Source organism: Protopterus annectens, chromosome 11.part0 (genome assembly GCF_019279795.1).
Source record: "Protopterus annectens isolate FY-2018-M chromosome 11.part0, PAN1.0, whole genome shotgun sequence".
Lineage (NCBI taxonomy): Eukaryota > Metazoa > Chordata > Ceratodontiformes > Protopteridae > Protopterus > Protopterus annectens.
The window spans coordinates 1,028,395,614-1,028,416,802 of NC_056745.1; positions in this window are offsets into that span (position 1 = coordinate 1,028,395,614).

Genomic DNA, 21,189 nt, shown 5'->3' on the forward strand with positions numbered 1-21,189 from the left:
GTTCATGTTTAAGAAGTTTCACTACATTTGGGTCATGTTAAGTCAACAGATATGTGTGCAGTCCCATGATTACAAATCTATACATGTAATCAATTTCAAGGAGGCCCATACCTCTTTCAGAACATGGGATATATAATGCTTATATGAACTTATTTTTATAAATCATTTGATGAGCATAAATTATCCTTCTTGTTTTCCTGTCTAAACTGTCCAACACATTTTGGGGCCAGTCAATCACTCCAAAGTTGTAAGTTAATACAGGAAGAGCAATTAGCCAGATGTCAGTGCTGTTTTTAGTATTAATTTAAGCCTTCTAATATATTCCTTACTGAGTTTTATTCACATTTCTTCATGTTTCATTGTTGATCTTTCATCATTTCCCAAATATTTATACACTGCCTCTTGGTCAAGTTATTTTATATCACATTCCTTTCCCAAACTGATGTTTTCTTAATACAGCAGCTTTCTTGCTTTAAAGGTTGGTTTTGCACATTTATCAAGATCAAATGACATTCTCATATCATTTGAAAATTGTGCTTTTAGTTCCTCGCGTGATCAACTATGCAGTTTTAAATCACCCACAAAAAGAAGATGAGAGGTCTTTACACTCTGTTGTTTTCTAGGAGCCAAAGTATAGCCATGGCTTGATGTGTTAAGTAGATAGCTTAATAGGTTAAGGGCAAGACAGAATAGCAGCAGTAACAAGGAGTCACCCTGAAATACCCCCCTTTGAATTGTTATCCCTGAAATAATAATTTGTCCTTTATCATGGTTTAATTGCAGAGTTGTCTGCCACTGTTTCCTGGTCCCTGTAATGTAATCGGTCAGTATAGGATGTATCGTATACATTTTAAGCAATCTTTTATCCATGATTATGGGATACTGTCAATTTTTTTTGTAATCAATCCATGCCATACTTAGATCATCCCCTGTTTATATTTCTCCATTATGACTTTATTAAACAACAAATGATCCTTTGTTCTATATGACTTTCTTTTACTACCCTTTTGTTTTATTGCCATGATTGAGTTTTCTTCTAAATGACTACAAACTCTGTCAGCATCAATTCCGGTGTATAGTTTATATGTTGTCAAAAGACAAGTTATTAGTCTATAATTTTTAGGATAACTTGCAGGTTCACTCTTAACTAGGAGCACTGTTTTCCTGTTATTAACCAGGCTGGTGTCTGTTCGGGGTGTGCATATAAATAGTTCTTACTCGTGGCTAAATCTTCATGCAAAGATGTTAACACTTTAAGCCAGAAGTTAGGTACTGCATCTGGGCTTGGGTTTTCCAATTGGAGGCTTTTCCTAACTTTGTTTCAATCTCCCTGGCCGTTACTTCTTCCCATTTCATATCCTGTACATTTGAATTTCTTATTCTCTTTTACTTCTTCTCAGCATTTAGCATCTTTGTTATATTCCACAGGATTTTCATAGATATTTGTCCAAAATGTATCTATTTCTTCTTTTTTTTGGGTGGTCTCTCAATTCCTTTTGCCTTGTTTCCCAATTCAGTAAAGAACTCTTTGGGGTCATCAATAAATTGCTTACCTTCTACATAAGTTGGCTGATGATTCTCTAGTACTTTTTGATAACCCCAAACATTCTCAGAGATAATTGTCTCTAAATGCCCTGTATACCTGAATAAGATCTCCCCTTAGATAAATATGAGACACTGTACAAGTTCAGATATTTTAGTCTTTCATAATAACTTAAATTTTCACATTCATGGATGCCCTTCGTATATTTCCACTGTACTCTTTCCAGTTTACTCATACTTGTTTTCTTACAAGGTTCCATATTGCTATTATATACTCAAATTTGGGTCTAATGTAACTAACAAATACTTCAGCATTTCTGATTTCCTAGACTTTAAAAATCTTTTTATCCATAGGGAAGTTATTTATCCCAGGGAAGTATCACATTGACAGTCTGCCCCTAAGAGTTCATCTAGTTGTTCAGGATTTGGGAACTTATGTTGACAGTGAACTAACATGTGTCTATTGTTGTTCAAAAAGTCCTTTTATATTGCACAGCTTAAAAACTAAGGTATTGTGTCTAGATCTAAGGATGTCTTTGTTCCCTTTTACTCATCCATCATTAGAGCAGTCATTGAATATAATGTCCCCTTTAGCATGCATCTGTCCAGATACATGCAACAACTAGAATACTGGCAGTCATACCTCTCAACCTGAAAACATCAAAAATCTGGACAAAGGTCTGTGAAAAGTAGATACAACTGGCCAAAAATCAGGATGCTGATTAACATAAAATTTGCATACGTAATCATGTAACCCCACCCATTCACTTTGAATTGTAGGATACCAACATGAAGATTGAATGGTAGATATTTGAATTTCAGACTTCATATCCCTCAGCAAATACATAATAATGCAAAAACTGTTATTCTAGCAAGTATCTGAGTTGACAGGATCAATATTTAAAATCTGTTCCTATTTTTGGGCCTTTGTCCCATCATTACTTTTGCCTTAGTCCAGCGTTCTTGCTCTGAGAAATTGAGAGGTCTGTACATGGGTAGTACACTGGTTGCCAAGGGTGGGATTCAAAACTCCTCCAGTGCCATCCTGATCTATTACATATAATTGGTAAGGAATATCATCCATTATAATTTGCATCCCAGATAGAACAGAAATGTTGCACTGGGATGTGTGGACTAAAGACAGCAAGTTGGTTGATAAGCCATACATATTCAGTAAATAATCAGTTAAATAAACATTTGTGGATATTGTCCTCCCCTTACATTGTTAAATCTGCCACACAAACATAATGGTAAAGTGTTTACTTGGGCTTAGTAGAAGAAATATGCATACAATTTTTTACATATGCAATAAAATAATATAGTCTGAATGCAGATTTGTTTCAGAGACCTTGAACTTTTCTGCAATACAGGGGAAAAGCTTTTGCCCTTGTTCAATTTTATGACTGAGTTTAACAACAAATGTCTTGTATGTTTAAATAACAGCCTCAGCCTCATAACACAGATTCTCTGAAAGTCCACAAGTTATGTTATACCTTTCATTTCCGAATACATTTATGTACAAATTAAATACAGAAACACACAGCTAGTAATTACAGGAACTATGAAGAACTCCATTTGCTACTTGCCCTTTTGACTGAGCACCAGTGTTTTTATAAAGGTGCTACAACTAACACCTTTAAGTCAATATTTTGAGTCCTGAAGGCAGTACAGTAACTCCTTAACCCCCTTCCAGATTCTAATTAATTGGGCTTTCCACACATTTATTTAGTGTATAAATATCAGCAAGGGCTGGAAAACTTCAAGTAATGTCAGCAAGCAAAGCACAGAAAATCATGCCCCCTTCCCCATAAATGTTAACACCCTTCTCTTTTATAGTGTTAAAAATAAACTAGGATTTGCAACAATCAAGAAGAGGAATGTTATTATTGCTATACTTCCCCCTACATGTTTAAACACCACTTATAATTAATGGATGACACTAACTTCCTATACAAGCTGTAACAAAAGTAAGTTGGTTTCTAGTTCACAAGTTTATGATCCTCATCTGACCAGACAAGGCAGATGGCTACTAAGTCTGCAATTTACCTTCACCCACAGATATTAAAGGTGACTTCAATTACCCTAATATAGACTGGGAACACTACTCAAGCCCAAACACCCTAGCCCAAAAGTTCCTGGAATTCATAAACTCAACTGCCATGGAACAACTAGTCACCATCCCCACAAGAGGAGATAACATACTTGATCTCATCATCACGAACATGGGAGCACAATGTTCAACACCGGAGGTGTACCCCTCACTGGTGAGATCAGACCACAAACTAATCTCGCTGGAGGTCCTCATCCCACCCCCACCTGAAATAAAAAAGACCACAGTGAAGAACTTCTCAAAAGCCGACTTCACACTTCTAAAGACTAGTGTGGTCTCCTTTAAGACGCCCGAGCCGGCGGAAAACAGTACTCAAGCCGCTGAATCACTTACAAATGCCTTCTACCAGCACCTGCAGGACTGCATGGATAAGGCAATCCCAAGCAAAACAAAGACTCTTTGTACCAAAGGCAAGCGTCCAGTCTGGTGGACCCCAGCCATAAACAAACTCTACAACAAAAGGAGGAAGCTACTACAAGACAGAGCAAAATCCTTAAAAGGTAAGACACCCTTGATCACTATAAGTAAAAACTAAGAGCTCTCATAAAATCATCCAAAGCAAATTTCGAGAGAAAAATAGCTAAAGACTCAAAAGACAATCATAAGGCCTTCTTTAGCTATGTTAGAAACCTGGGAGGAAACTCCCAGATATGCTCAGAGCTAGTTCAAAATGATGTGAAGATTACTGATCCTACAGACATTGCCAACATACTGGCTGACAGGTTCAGTGCAAACTTCTCCCCTCCCCAAAGGAGAGATATCTATACCAAACGATTGCAGCCCCCCCAAACATCTCCAGCGCCCAAGTGAGAACTGCTCTCTCCAAAGCAAAAACACAGCATCCATGGGACCTGATGGTGTCCCCGGCTGTGTGCTCCATGAACTCAATGAGGAATTAAACCCACAGCTAGGACAGCTGTTTAATCAAAGTCTTACCTCTGGATACGTACCCAGGAGTGGCGCACTGCAACTGTGGTACCACTTCACAAAGGCGGTGCCTCCACCGACCCTGGAAATTACCGCCCATTAGCTTGACAAGCCTTATCTGCAAAGCCATGGAGAGGATCATAATGGACCTCATAAATAAAGATATAGGGAATTTGCAGACTTTGGATCCAACCCAGTTTGGCTTTGTCAAAGGCAGATCATGCCTTTTAAACTTGGTTGACTTTTGAAACAGTCACCAAAGCCATTGATGAGGAAAGGCAGTCCATACAGCCTACCTCGATCTGGCTAAGGCCTTCGATACAATACCCCACTCGGGTATCATTGAAAAACTCATCAGCTTAAATGTCAACCCATACATCACAAGATGGGTTGCAAACTGGCTGAGTGACAGAACCCACAGGGTCAGAGTTGCTGGCGCCATGTCAGACTCAAAGCCTGTCACAAGTGGTGTCCCACAGGGCTCAGTCCTGGGCCCACTCTTGTTTGGCATCTACTTTTCCGAAGTACAAGCAAACACAGGAGGGTTATGGCTGACAAAGTTTGCAGATGACTGCAAACTGGGCGCCATAGTAGAAAACACATCTGATACAGATATCCTTCAGAAGGGTCTCACAGAAGCGGATAACTGGTGCCAGAGCCACGGCCTAAAGTTAAATGCCAAAAATGCATAGTCATACCCTTCGGGAAAAACAAGGTTACCCCTAGCTACCAAATAGGTGGCAATCCACTGAGCACAGAAGAAGTTATCAGGGACCTGGGGACCCAGGTTGATAGTAGTCTGTCATTCGACACCCATGTAGCTAAAGTAGTTAGGAAGACCTTCTACATTGCCCACCTTATCATGAAGGGATTCTCATCTAGATCAAGGGAGGTCATAGTCTCCCTTTACTCATCACTCATCAGACCAATGATTGAGTACAATGCCCCATTCGGAATGTATCCGACCCGACACTTGCAGCAGCTGGAGAGGCCACAAAAGTTCCTCACCAAAAGGATAAAGGGTCTCAAAAATCTGTCCTATGCTGCCCGACTGAAAGAACTCCAGCTCTATTCAGTCGCCACCGCTTGCTCAGAGGTGACCTTTGCCTAACATACAAGGCCATGTCAAACCCAGATTTGATGAATATGCTTCACCTCAAAAATCTAGATCCATCAGAGCCACAAGGCGGAGACTTAAACCTTGACACGGCTATTAATAGGACGTGCTGGAGGGATAGATTCATCACCCAAAGACTCCCTATGCTGTGGAACAAAATCCCGGTACATGTGAGGCAGAGCACCTCGCTGGCCTTGTTCAAGAGAAATCTTGACCAATGGATGGGAGATCACAGATATACCCCAGGGATTACCTCAGTGTCACTGCTCGACAGAGGCACAGCAAAATAATGGGTATAGTTCCCCATACTAAAGGGGTGGCGTAAGCCACAAAACAATGGGCTAGGCTTGTAAATGCCCTCGGGCAGATAGCCTAGTATGAACCTATGAACCTATGAACCTATGAAAAATGCACACCACTGCTGCCAAGAGAACCTTTTCTATCGGCAATACATTTCCACCATAAAATACTACCGATCCAAAGCTCCAAGCACGGGGTCCAGCCAACAACTAAGGGGTTCTACTTTCATGTCCAGACTGGTCTACTGGACTTGTGACCTTAGTTTTTAGAGCCATGGTATGATCCTGTGCCAGGAATCACTAGTCCTTGAACCCTGCAGTTTCCCCTGCTACTCACTCCAGGGTAGCATTGAATGAAGCTGTTCCTTCCTATTTACATACTTAGCATTAAGCTAGATAGTAGATGATTGAGCATACTGCCACTGTAAATCCACTTCGGTACAGTACTTAAAATAAGTACAATGTCCCACTGTGATAAAAAAAAAACAGCAAATTTATTGCAGGAACACAATAAAAATCTTAGCATTTGTCCCCAAAAGACTGCATCAGAGTGATTTGGCCAGGCGACATTCCCATATTTAAATAAGAGATTCTACACAGACTACAAAGTGCATTAAGCTATCACACTTAAAGAAATACTAACTCATTTATCTGGACTACAAAAACACATTGAAAGCTAAACATTGTCCCTACAATAAATTTACTGTTTTTTTTTTTTATCACGGTGGAACATTGTACTTATTTTAAGTGCCCAATTGAGATGGATTTACAGTGATTACATTCTGCACAATTGTTTTGTTGGTCCTTTGTTGGTTGTGGCTTCTTCAACATGCACAAAGCTCTTGCCCAGCACACAAAGCCAGGGCCTTGCATTTCCAGTCCCAGGCATCAGTGTCTTATTCAATGTGGTACATATTCCAAAGACATTCGCTTGATAATAGCAAATTGTTATCCAGTTATGTTCAGAGTTGTTTATCTAGTTTTTTTCATTGTCTCATTTAAAAAAAAAAATCTGGATTTAAAGGGGCCACACGAGAATTAATGGCACCCTATTATTTGTACCCCAAAAATGGTAAATACCGATAAATTCGGTACAGTTGAGAGATATGCCAACAGAGATACCTTAAAGGATACAAGGCCTAAACAATATGTTCTATGTGGATGAACTCAAAGCCCTGTCACTATACTCGGTATGCTGTAGATTGTTAAAAGGTGACCTGTGTCTGGCATACAAGGCATCCTCTGGCCCATAACTGATGGATTTGTTGCAGACCAACAAGTCAAATGGCATCAGAATTACTCATTATAGGGATCTAAACCTCTTCTGCAACACCAGCAGAATGATTTGTAGGGACTGGTATTTCTCACATAGGATGCTGCTGCTGTGGAACAGACCCTGAAACACATAAAACAGAATCTGTCCCTGTCTATATTCAAGTGCAACTTGGATCTATAGATGCGAAACAGAAACCTGCTAATGGACAGAAGTAGCTCCTAAATGCTTTATCCCATGCGTAGGTCAAATTATCTATGGTATGATCACAGTTATTCTCATTACAGGTAATATATGATTATTAACCATGGGATGGGTAAGGCCAATCTACTAACAAATGGAATAGGTTATCTCAAGCACAAAAAGGGAAACTTTCCTAGGTTTAAAATGGCCTAAAAGGGCAACAAGCCTAGTTTTTACCCATGAACTCATCAACCTATTTTCCACATTTGAAGATGTTAAAAGTAAATAGTTAAAGATATAAGCTAATATAAAATGCCCTAGTAAGAAATTGGTATGCTCTGTACTTAAACAGAATCACAATTTAAATATGAGATCATGAAATAGATGTGTCTGGGCAGTCAGTTTTTGTTTCACAATGTGACTAAGAAGTCCACTACATATGCATTTTGCCATATCCATTACTCTGTTTATTGTGTTGTTTACACACTTTCTTTTTCTTACATCTAAAATATGAATAAATTGCTATAAGACATTGAATGTGCTAGAGGATTAAGTATGCTTTTAATAAAAATGGAAGTGACTTCTGCTTTTTCCTGCTTGTCTCTTTCTTTCTCAGATTGCAAATGGAAAGCCTTTCCAAAACTATATTTGAAGCCTTATACATAATATAACAATATTCACTGTATGTATTTTGTCAAAAAGTGCTATGCAAAGGTCAAAAAAATAAAATACAGAATTTCAAATGTGTACCTCAAAGCAAACAATGCATCTGAATTGCATACCAGATCAGTAAATGCTAAAGAGATGCAAGCTTCCATCATCCCTGCCACACTAAAAGCAACTACGACATGCACTTTACTTTCCAGAATACTGCATAAAATAGAAGTTTAAAAACATCAACGTGAAAGAAGAAATGCAGTACACCTCTTGTGCGCCACACACACACACACACACACACACACACACACACACACACACACACACACACACACACACACACACACACTCAAATGATATGCACAAAGTTATTCTTAGTTTAGTGTTTGATATCTGCAGTGATTAATTTTTGAATTGAAAATGTTTGCATTGGTCACTCATTTCTAAAGGCTTTGATGAAGTATTGTCAAGCAAAAATAAAAAAAAAGATGCAAGAAAGGAAAGTAAGGGAAAAAATTTGGTAGGAGATGGAGTAGTAGAGGGAGAGTTCTAGTGAAGGTGGAGATGAGCTACTGCAGCTTTTGTAACAATTGAAATCTACGACCTCATTTGAACCTGGTGATATTAAAAAGAATCAGAGAACCATAATGCCAAAAGGAAACATGTTTAAGGTGTGGGAATACAATAAGAGAAAAATTACATTGACATATGTAGTATAAACAGAGCAATACACCTGGCAATTATTAGACGTTAACAAACAGGTACACACAAACATAATATATATAAAATAATATATAAACAAATAAGATTAAGCTGTATATTTACACATATGTGCATATATAAATTCTACTCAAGCACATTATTTATTAAAATAAAGTCCTTTTTTCCTTTGTAAACATACTTTTTGATGATCTTTGCCTGAAGTTGACAAGTATTATATGATATTATCTTAAAATGAAATCTGCAACGGGTGTTGCTAATGAGGTTTAATGAAGCAGGAGCAAACCCAAATGCTTTTAGTAATGCAGATCATAGTAAATATCAGAATTTTCCTTTGTAGATGTTGGTGTTCTGTATATTTAGCTATCATAAAGACATTAGAGTTCTGTAAATGTGTATATATGCATATAAAAAAATGCATAAACATTAACCATTATTAAAACTGCTGTTAATGTTAGTGTCACTGAAGCAACACTCCTGCCCCTCTGAGACACTCCATAAGCCGAGTGTTTAATGGTGGGATCAAAATGCAAAACCTGATAACCTCCAGAATTAATTAATGAGTTCAGTTCAATGCTTAAACAGGTCTTTAGATTTATGTGAAAGCTGAAAGAATTGACAGCTGAGAGCCTTGGATAAGTATGAACACTGGCACATTGATTTAATTTTCTGACTGTGCAGAGGTCATGTGCTACTGTTTGTTATTCTGCATAAAGGAGACATTTTATTCTTTACAGAGAGGCTGAATTATTACTTCAAGATTATTGTTTCTTTACAAATAAATATTTACTTCACAGAAAAACTGGAAACCTTAAATATTACTACCTGCATTATTGCTCTAGTTGCAAGAAGCAATATATTATTTATTTTATTGGATTACTTGATTGACTGAAATAGAATGAGCCGAATTTATATATGCATATACATCTTAATTTCTTATTTGTTTATATATATATATATATATATATATATATATATATATATATGTGTGTGTGTGTGTGTGTATGAGGAAGTCGGTAGTGGCAGGGAAGTATGCAAGAGTGCTACATGATATGTACGAGGGCAGTGTGACAATGGTGAGGTCTGCGGTAGGGCTGACAGATGCATTCAAGGTGGAGGTGGGATTACATCAAGGATCACCTCTGAGCCCTTTCTTATTTGCAATGGTGATGGACAGGTTAACAGAAAAGATCAAGCAGGAGTCCCCGTGGACTATGATGTTTATAGATGACATTGTGATTTGTAGTGAGAGTAGGGAACAGGTTGAGCAGACCCTGGAGAGGTGCTCTCGAGAGGAGAGGAATAAAGATCAGCAGGACTAAGACAGGATATATGTGTGTGTGAATGAGAAGGATGACAAAGGAATGGTGAGGATGCAGGGAGTAGAGCTGGCAAAGTTGGATGAGTTTTAATACTTGAGATCAACAGTTCAGAGTAATGGTGAGTGTGGAAGAGAGAAGAAGAAAGTGTAAGCAGGGTGGAGTGGATGTAGAAGAGGTTCTCAACAAAAACATACCTAAGTAAAAGAGACCTCAGAAGCAAAAACACACATGCACATCACAACCCACGGCACCAAGCATCACACATAGTACACACATCTGTGTCTCACAGCCTCTAAGACCCAGCCACAAACCCAACATACTAGTCATAGGACACTCTATCATGAGACACACGGATGTTCCCCTCACCAGGCTAAAGAAGGAGAAAGTCACAGTAAGTTGCTTGTCAGGTGCTAGAATCCACCATATCATGCATGCACGCAAGTCTCTTAACAACAGGTAGTGTTATGACTCTGTCATAGTCCATGTTGGTATGATTGACTTGAGATGTACCTCTCCAGACTATATGAAGATAGACATGATTGAGCTCACTGAATATGTGTTTTAGGCAGGTATGTCCCTAGCCTTAAACAGCATCTTATCATCACCCAGAAAGATGCCTTAATACAAACAGAAAATGCTTGACTTTAACAATCGGCTTTGTTTCTGGTGTCATTCCAAGGGGATCCTGTACCTGACAGGCTGGGAGGACATGATTGACAGACCACAATGTTTTGCCAGAGATGGCCTTCATCTGTCTTCCCTTGGCTTCAGGCTTCTGGCAAAGGCTCTTGCCCCTCATAGTGCCTTTTTTAGGCAAAGTCATGAGCACAAAATTACCAACATGAAAAATTCTTCTAAACGAAACTTAAAGGTCATGTTGCTAAACACTAGGGGTCTTAGCATGAAACTGCACTCATTGCAAGCATTCCTTATCCTGGAGGATGCTGACATTTGTGCAGTCACTAAAACCTGGTTCAAAGCTATGGAGAGCACCCCAGCCTTACCAGGTTACTCATCTTACCATACTTTCAGACCCCAAATAGAGGGCTACAAAGCCAAAGGAGGTGAAGTTTCATTATTTATCAAAAACATACACACCTCAAGGCTGGTCAAATGGTATGATGCATAGGAGACACTCCAAGTACAGTTAACTGCTGACAAAACACCTATTCAAATCATAGCTAGCTACAGACCCCCAACCATGACTCAGGATGCCCACTCCACCTATCTGGACTTACTTGAATCCATCAAGATTCAAACCTCTACCCTGATCCTGGGTGACTTTAACTACCCAACCATAGAGTGGAAGACCTATTGTAGCCCAAACATGAATGCCTAGAGATTCCTCAATTTCATCAATGCCAGTGGATTGGATCAGCTGGTCGACACTCCTACGAGAGGTGAAAATATCCTGAACCTGGTCCTAACTGACATGAGTAGTCAATATAGCACCCTACAGTGTCATACTCCTTTGTAAGATCTGACCATAAAGTGATCACTTTTGAAGTCACAATCTCCCCTTACCCCCCTCCCCCTTGTCAGGATCAAACGTTAAACTTTTCCAAAGCTGACTACTATCTCCTCAGAGCAGGTAAAAGCAGCTTCACAGCCACCATCCCCTCAGTTGGAACTAGCACTAATGTCCAAGCCTACACCAAAAAACTATATGAGCACCTGCATAGCTGTATGGACTCAGCAATATCTGACAGGACCAAATCATCTTCCTCAAGGAAGAGTAAACCTGTCTGGTGGACAGCAGCAATAAACAAACTCTATAATAAAAGTAAACAATTGCTGTCCAGGACGAAGAAGGAGCAGGTGCCAAGATGAAAGCAATCTCTCCTTTGTCTGAAAAAGCAAACAAGATCACTGGTGAAATCCTGTACTTCAAGTCCAAATTGGTCACATCCACTAAGGCCAATCAGAAGGCCTTCTTCACAAACATCTATAATCTCAAAGGTAACACCCAAATCTGCTCTGAACTGGTGGTCAATTATACCACATACGCAAATGCCATAGATATAGCCAGCCTACTGGTAGACAGTTTCAGTGAAAACATCACCTCCCATCTCCCCCATCAGTAAACCAGGACATTCCCAGCACCTTCCCCCTCCTCTTATCACCATGTAGCAGATATTCAATGCCCTCTCAAAGGCAAAAAATACAGTCTCCATGGGACCCAATAACATCCCTGGCTGTATTCTACATGAACTCAGGCATGAGCTCTCAGCTCCATTAGGCACCCTATTCAACCAAAGCCTGAGCACCAGCTTCAACCCAGCTGAATGGATGACAGCCACTGTCATCCCTCTACACAAATTTGGACCGTCCACTGACCTAGGTAATTATAGGCCCATCAGCCTAACTAGCCTGATCTGCAAGGCCATGGAATGCATTATCATGGACCTTATAAGCAAGGACATTGGCAACCTCCAAAAACTTGACCCCACAGAGTTTGATTTTGTCAAAGGGAGATCATGCCTGTCAGTGGCAGCTGGTGACTTCAAATCAAGGGGGGGGCTGCAGGAGATAGCCGAATGGGTGGGGTCAATGGGAAGGGGTGTGGACAACAAGAAAGAGGAGGAGCTATGCTCAAAACCACAAAAACTAAACTTTAATTAAATATGCTACCCTGGTTGCCAAACCCTTATTATGAGAGTCCAATCAAGACAAATGAAGTGAAAAAGAATAAAAACATTTCAATGCACTGGCTGCTCGACTGCTTACTTAATATCTAGGTGGAAACAAAAAGGTTGACAGGCATGAACAAATAAATTACTTTTTAAATACATTACTGGAATGCCAGTCAAAATCAAGTATAAGAAAAACAAGCAGCACTCAATTCAAAGCGCTTCTCCTTGCACTGCATTTCTAATTATAATTTATATTCAGCTTTATTAAAGTACAAAGTAACATGCTGAATGTAGCAATCTCTGTGATGCCCCCACTTGTAAAAATGTTTCTTATCCAAAAAAGACCTGCTGCCTGACAACTATCTACTTGTTTCATGGGGAAAACATGATCAAAGTAAAAAATGAAAAGCAAACAAGCTCAAGATACATTGCTTAAAGGATTACTGTACAGGTTATGGACCACACATGAATGGCATTCTGTTTAGTTTACGGGTAAAGCCCTCAGAGATCACTGGAAGCCTCCAACAAGTGTAATGAGCTTCTTAAAAGAATGTAATCCTGTCCTTTATTACAAATACTGTCATATGCATTTCAATACCTAACGCTTATACATTATCTAGTTAAGTATTCTCTGCATGGCAACAACAGAAAGGCTTCAATGTTGGCAATTCTTTAACAGTATGCTTATTAAAGCTTACTTGCATGTTATGATCTCAGACAAGCTTACCTGATGGTCATTAAAGCATTGTTACTTAAAACACAGAGCAATAGGCACTTTGAGTTATAAGCATAAATCAATAGTACAAAAATATGACAGAAACCAGACCATTCTGCAAAATGAAGAACAGATGAAAAGCCACTGTAGTACTTGTGTCTACCTTAGGTGGGGGGATACCCTGCACATTTACACTGCATAACTGCTCCTTGCCTTGCTTGGACACATCCAGAGTCACTACATGGGGGAGTGGGGTGCAACAAGTATGTCACAATTTGAAATGTCTCTGGCTGACTGTGATGGCCCTGACACATTTGTCACACCTCTCACCCTCAGAGCAAAGCCATACATAGAAGTGGGACAAAGGCCCAAAAATAAGGACACTTTTTAAATATTGCTCTTATAAACTTAGATAGATAATAGAATAGTAGGTATTGCATTAGTATGAATTTTCTGAAGGATATGAAATCTGAAACTCAAATGTCTGTCATTATTTTCTAACTTCAGTCTTTAATGATTTACCACTAATTTGCCAAAAAACTATTTTATGAAAAATGGACCAAAAATGTGATGCAAAAATATAAAATAGCCACACAATACAGCTGGGAACCTGTCAAAGAATAGACACTTTTTAATAATAGTACTGCTAACTTGTGCAGCTGACAAAATAAAATAATCTACATGCATTTCTGAAATAAAAGTAATCTATAACTCTGATTATTAGTTATTTCTTAATTGTGAGCCCTCCATGTTTTCTTCCAAAATTGCTATTTTGCAGAGGGATTATTAGGGGAAGAGCAACATTTTGAGCCAAATTCGGGGACAGTTGAGAGGTTTGGCTATGCCTAATTCTATAAAGCAATTTATTTGCATGTACCTCTCAACCTGTTAATGCAATAAATCTGGACAAGGCCAAATACATTGGGGGAACATATAAACAGTACTAAAAATTGCTCTTGTATAAACTGAGACAGTTGATAGAATAACAGGTCTTACTTTAGCATGCATTTTTCTGAAGGTTATGAAGTCTGAAACTCAGTGTGTCATTATTTAGTGACTTAATTCCTAAACGATTTTCCAGAAAACCACAAATATTATGAGGAACAAACCAAAAATAGGAAGCAAAAATCTATTCATTCTGTGAAAATCTGGACAGTTGAGAGGTATAGTTCAGCTGGGGCTGTCTTTGAGTTTGCCACCCTTCCCCCCTCACAAAATCATGGTCGAATGGAGCCCTCCCACCTGCAGCCATTCCAATGCTCCATTACTTGGCTATTTCACACCATTTACCATAAACACTAATGTGCATACTGCTTTACTTCTATGATGATTTGGATTTCATTTGAAAGTTTTATTTTGCATTTTACAGCACAAACACTAAGACATCTGCTAAACAAAGCAATGCAGTCTCACAATGAAAACAGGCTTAGCATTAAAAACTTCTCTGCCCTTGAAGCTCACATTCAGTGAAACAGCATTGAAACCCACATTCAAAGAAAATACATTTTGCCAGGGGCAGATAAAGATTAACTTTGGGCTGTTTTCGAATCATAGGCCCCTTGCACATAAAACATACATGTGCTCTTTGATACACCTTCCTGATTCTACTAAATTATATTCCTTGTACAATACAGTACAGTTGTTAGACAGCATTTTAAATTTATTGTTTTGAACATTTTTCCAGTAAACAATGAAACAAAATGCATGCACTAATGACAAAACTACCCAATTCAGAACATTTCCATCATAAAAGTCTACTCAACCTTCTACAGTCCACCAGTATCAGTAAATATGCACAATCTCTAAAGTAGTAAAGGTCATCTAAATAATTCCACATTAAAAAAATATGTAACAATGAAGAGGTTGCTGCTGGCAAACAACTTTATGTGTCACTATTTATTCATCTACAAATAAAGTGCCTGTTGCCCTTGAGGAATAAATTGCCTATGTTGCATGCATTAAAAAAAAAAAAGCTAGTAATAACGCAATAGGGACTGTATGGCAAACTGATAACAGGTTCAGGTTCATAGTTACTACTCTAGGTATCTTTGCCAAAAAGGAATGCAGCATCCACCCACTTTACAACACAGTACAGTATCAGCAATGCATCTATCTACTGTGGGAGTAGAACCCGCAGCCTTCTGCATCAAAAGCAAGTACACTACCTGTTGTGCTATTAATGCAAGCAAACTCAGAATAAGCAGCACTAAAGTTTTGTTCCCCTGCAGCTCTCAGCTCCTTGTAAAATCTACTCGACACGCAGTTGTATCTCTGAACTTTGCAGCACAAGAAATCTGGAAAAAGCCGAAATTTATTGGGGGGGGGGGCAAAAGCCCAAAAACCAGGGACACATTTTAAACATTGCTTGTATAATGTTGGAAAGTTGCTAGAATAAAATGCTGTGTTACCACCATACATTTCACTGCCACGTCTTTAACCCAGAGGACCCTGTGCAAAACAGTCACAGAAACATACCCACTATGCCAAATCAGCTGTTTTGTAAAAGAGAGGAAGACAAACTTAAATGGCTACCATTTAGTGAATTCAGTTCTCAGCATAGCTGTCAACCTCTTGGCACAAAACACCTGAACAAAGCCAATAATGGGGGGAATACAGCCCCCAAACATTCAATGAATACAGTTCTCACCATAGATGACTCTCAACCTTAGCACAAAATACCTGGACAAAGCCAATAATGGGGGAATACAGTCCCAAAAATAGGGACAAATTTAAAATATCCATGTTATAAACTTAGACAACTGCTAGAACAATTTTGTGTTACCATGTACTTTCTGAAGAATATGAAGTCTGAAATTCAAATGCCTGTCATTTTTTAAACATTTAACCAGGAAACTAGCCTGACTTGGAACAAAAGACAATTTTCAGCAGAGAGAAATGCCAGACAATCTTTGCAAGATGGGAGAACATGCAGACACCACACAGAAGGCACCCCAGCCAAGAATCAAACCAGAGAACCTGCAGCTGTTAGGCAGCAATGCTACCAGTGCACCACTACACTACAGACTTTGCAAGGAAAAATGTAGATACAGAAACCACAGATTTTATGAGGAACAGAACAAATATGAGGCAAAAATCTGCAAATTGTTTTAGAAATGGAGGTGGATAGGGAATTAAGGTCCTTGCCACCTGCACCCAAGGTACAGGGTTCAAGCCTGAGTATCTCTATCCACCACCATTTGCTCTCTCTAGCCACCAGTCACCCTTCACTTACCTGCTGTATGTCCCACCCGTTCAACAGCCAGACGAACGAAGCAATCTAGCCAGCGACCTGAAGCAGTAATCCATGAATGCAGCAATCCAGCCAGAAACCAAAACACCTACCTCCTGAATGAAGTCAAGCCCGTGAAATGGAGCAATCCAGCCAGCGATCAAAACCGCCTGCGAAACGGAGCAATAGAGCCAGCGACCAAAACACCTACCTCCTAAATGAAGCCAAGCCCACGCAATGAATTTCCCGCGAGAGCAGCTCACCTCTCTCAGTCCTCATTGAGTCTGCCAGCTCAGTGCTCACCTCTCTCAGTCCTCATTGGGTCTGCCTGCAGCTGAAGCAGTCTGGACCTCCTCTTCTGTGCGGTCATCACCGCACTGATTCCTGGGTGCATTTGCAGCAATGATTGCTGGGTACCTGTCTGTCTCTATCTGGACAATGATTGCTGGGTACCTGTCTGTCACCATCCAGACTGCTGATAAAGGCAGTCTGAGGTCTTCAAATGCCTCTGCGCATGCGCAGAGGAGTTGGGACTCATGCTTTTTTTTTTTTTGCATATATCCCATGTGCCTCTGACACAAGAGGTTTGGGTGGTCACTTACTGGAAGCTCTAGCTTTGCTGGAGTTTTCATTTTGTTTTTACTGATTGGGTTTTCAGTGACCTTCTCACTCATTCTTTTAATTTGTTGTTTGGAATATTTTTGCAGTGACCCTAATGATAATGGACATCAGCTGGGTATAACAGATCTGTGTTTCTAATGCTTAGTCAAACACTCTGCTTTTGCTGTGCTGATGAGGTCATAACAAGGCTGAAATATGCATATCCACAGTTAGTGGGGTTTAGCTTTATTGCCTTAAATTGTCCATTAATATGACGAAACAAGTCATGGGCATTCAGAATTGCAAATTAGCTGAAACACCTGATATTCATAAGGCTCGTTGGCATATATCCCATGTGCCTCTGATACAAGAGGTTTGGGAGGTCACTTACTGGAAGTTATAGCTTTGCTGGAGTTTTCATTTTGTTTATATTAAAATGGAATACAAAGTCACTTTATTGTTCTCCTATGTTTTCCCTCTTAAACCATCATTGTACAGACAACCTCTGGAATGTGGGAATTAGACTCATGGAACGTTAAAGGGCTCCAGAACTTAAAGAAGAGGAAACTATTGTTACATGTTTTGTTGCAGGCTAAGGCGTTGTTTATATTACTTCAGGAAATGCATTTAATGAATGATCAATGGGTTGATATAAAAAAAAAGTAGTGGATTAGAGAGGTAGTAGCATCGGAAGGTAAGTCAAATAGTGCTGGGGTAGCTATAATTATTAAAAATCAATACAAAGAGAAGATCTTAGATTCTAAAACAGATAAAGATGGGTGATGGTGTTATGTTATTCTTTCGTCCACCCTATTTGATAAACCTATTTTACTTCTAAATATCTATGCACCCTGTAATGATCAACAAATATTCATAACATCATTATACCCAATTTTGACACAATATGATAAATATTATATAATTGTTGGAGGGGATTGGAATGCTTACCAAAATCCAAAGTTGGATAGATCTTGTCCACTAAGAGCATTTAATAAGCATGCTGTATTAGCACTGAGTGATATTAAGGAAGACTTTCAATTATACGACCCTTTTCACTATTTGAACAATGTCAATAACACAAATAATTATACTTTTTATTCACCATGTCATAAAATGTGGTCCAGAATAGATTTCTTTTTGATTTCAAGAACATTGATTAATTTAGAACCTATAGTTGTTACACATGCACGTTATCTATCAGATCACTCGAAAATTTCGTTGAGTTTTGCTAAGGAACTAAAGGATACCCTACGACAAAGAGGTTATAATTGGTCTCTTAACCCAAATCTTTTGAATAAGGAGGAAATAATACAGGAAATCACAAATTACCTTAAAGATTTATTGGATAGTCTAAAGAAACAACAATATGCTCCAGATATTGAATGGGCAGCAGTTAAAACACAAATAAGAGGGATCCTTTTGCAAAAATCTTCTTATTATAAAAAAATACAAAACAAAGACATTCAAAATCTAGAAACAAAAAATTAAGATACTTGATCAAGAACTGATTCAGAATTTTAATGATCAAACAGAGATGGAACTGTTTAAATGTTAAAAGGATCTCTTCTTAATTCAAAATAGTAAATTAACATTTCAGGAACATAAGATGTTAGTGAGGTATGCTAATTATGTTCAAACACCATCGAGAGTGTTAGCTAGGATCATTAACCAATCGAAAACAACAGTGCACATTTTGGAAATACAATTCAATAATACAATATACTCTAAAACTGAGGATATCATTAATATTTTTGAGAGGATATATACTAATATATATGATGGGCAAAATGATGTGTCCTCGCATAGAACTTATAAACAATTTTTACAAACAATTAATTTTCCAAAAATAGAAGAGGATATTCAAAACGACTTGGTTAAAAAGATATCCGAAGAAGAAGTAGTATACATAATTCAACATATGAAATCACATAAATCACCAGGTCCTGATGGGTTGACAGTGGAATTTTATAAAGTGTTTGCAGATATTTTTGGTAAAATACTTTCACATGTATTTAACTATATAGTCAGGAATAAAATTAATGATCCTCATCTTAATGCTTCAAAAATTATTTTTATACATAAAGTTAATTCGGATTCCCAAACCCCCGATAATTATAGACCTATATCATTAATAAATATAGACATGGAAATTTTAACCTCTATTATAGCATCTAGACTAAAAAAAATCATGAATTATATAATATCTAAGGAACAGACTGGATTTATGGCAGCTAGACAAACTAGTGATAATACACTTACACTTCATACTATGATAGCTCATGCTAAACAAAATAATCTTAATATTTATGCCCTTATATTGATGCACAGAAGGCCTTTAATAGGGTTGATATACATTTTTTGTTTGATCTTTTACCTTATTTTAATATATCCCATGAGTTTGTTCAAATATTAGAAATATTATATAGTAATCCTTATACTACACTGTTCATTAATAGAAGTTTCTCTAAAAGAATACAGATCAAGAATCAAACACATCATGGCTGCCCTTTGTCCCCTTTACTATTTAATCTTTATCTTGAACCTTTATTCTTATATATTAAGCAGAACGTATATCATAATGCCCCAATAATTTATGGAACCAAAATATTAATGGCAGCTTTTGCTGATGATCTCAACATTTATTTTACATCCCCAATTTCAGATACTGAAAAGTTATTAAAGGCTGTAAACGACTTTTCAGAAGTCTCTAACTATATAATTAATTTGAAAAAAACCAACATCTTCCCTTTAAGAACACCTAAACCTTTTTCTTTACTGCCTTTGGTGGGACAGGTAACGTTTAAATAAAATATTAAATACTTGGGTATTGGTTTTTCTACAGATAATAAAGACTTCTACATTAATAACATTAAAACAGTTTGGGACCAAATAGTATCTGATTTTGGGAGGTGGAAAAATTTACGATTGCCAATATTAGCAAAGGTTCCAATTATTAAAATGAATGTACTACCAAGGTTACTATATATTTTTAGGTCTGCCCAATTAATAATCCCAAAGACATTTTTTAAACAAATTCATAAAGAACTGGCTAAATTCATTTGGGAGCCAAAAAAACAGGATATCTTATGATAAATTAATGACCCCAAAAAATAGAGGAGGACTGGAGCTACCCAATTTTGAAATGTATTATCTAATTGTGAACTCTAATAGAATTCTAAGAATTGCTAACTATGATATAACTAGTACCAAGTGGGCACCAACTTGGGTGGTCCTGAATTATAAGTATATTCTAAAGCTGAATATTAATCCTAAAGCAATACCCTTTTTAGGCAAAGATACTTTGAAATTATATGGGATTATTGAATACATTAAAATATATATATTATCTTTACAAAACTTATTTCAATCATTGGATCTGGTTCAATATATGATGGTCTTTCATCCCTTTCACAGGAATCCTAATTTGAGATTGAATAATCAGTTAATTGATCTTAAAAAGTTTCCATTAATAATTAATTTAACTCTGATTGATATATATAAATATCTTGAATTTTCGGCCAATCAAATAAGACAAGAATTTAACCTACCTAAAAACTATCTTGTTATTTTGAGACAAATTAGAGAACTTTCTATAAGTTACTTTAAAAACTTCAAACCTGAAGATGAGATTATAATTAAATGCTCGGATTTGTGGCAAGCTCCCCAACAAGACATTAAATTTATAACAACAACAAATAAATTAATTAAAGAATTTAAATTTCATGATAAAGTTTTGTTGTCAAAATATTGGGAAGAGAAAATCCCATTGACAGACAAAAGTTATATGTTAAAAGCAATTGACTTGACTATAAAATCTACTTCCTTTCAAAAATTGATATATACCCAGATTATGATATGGAAT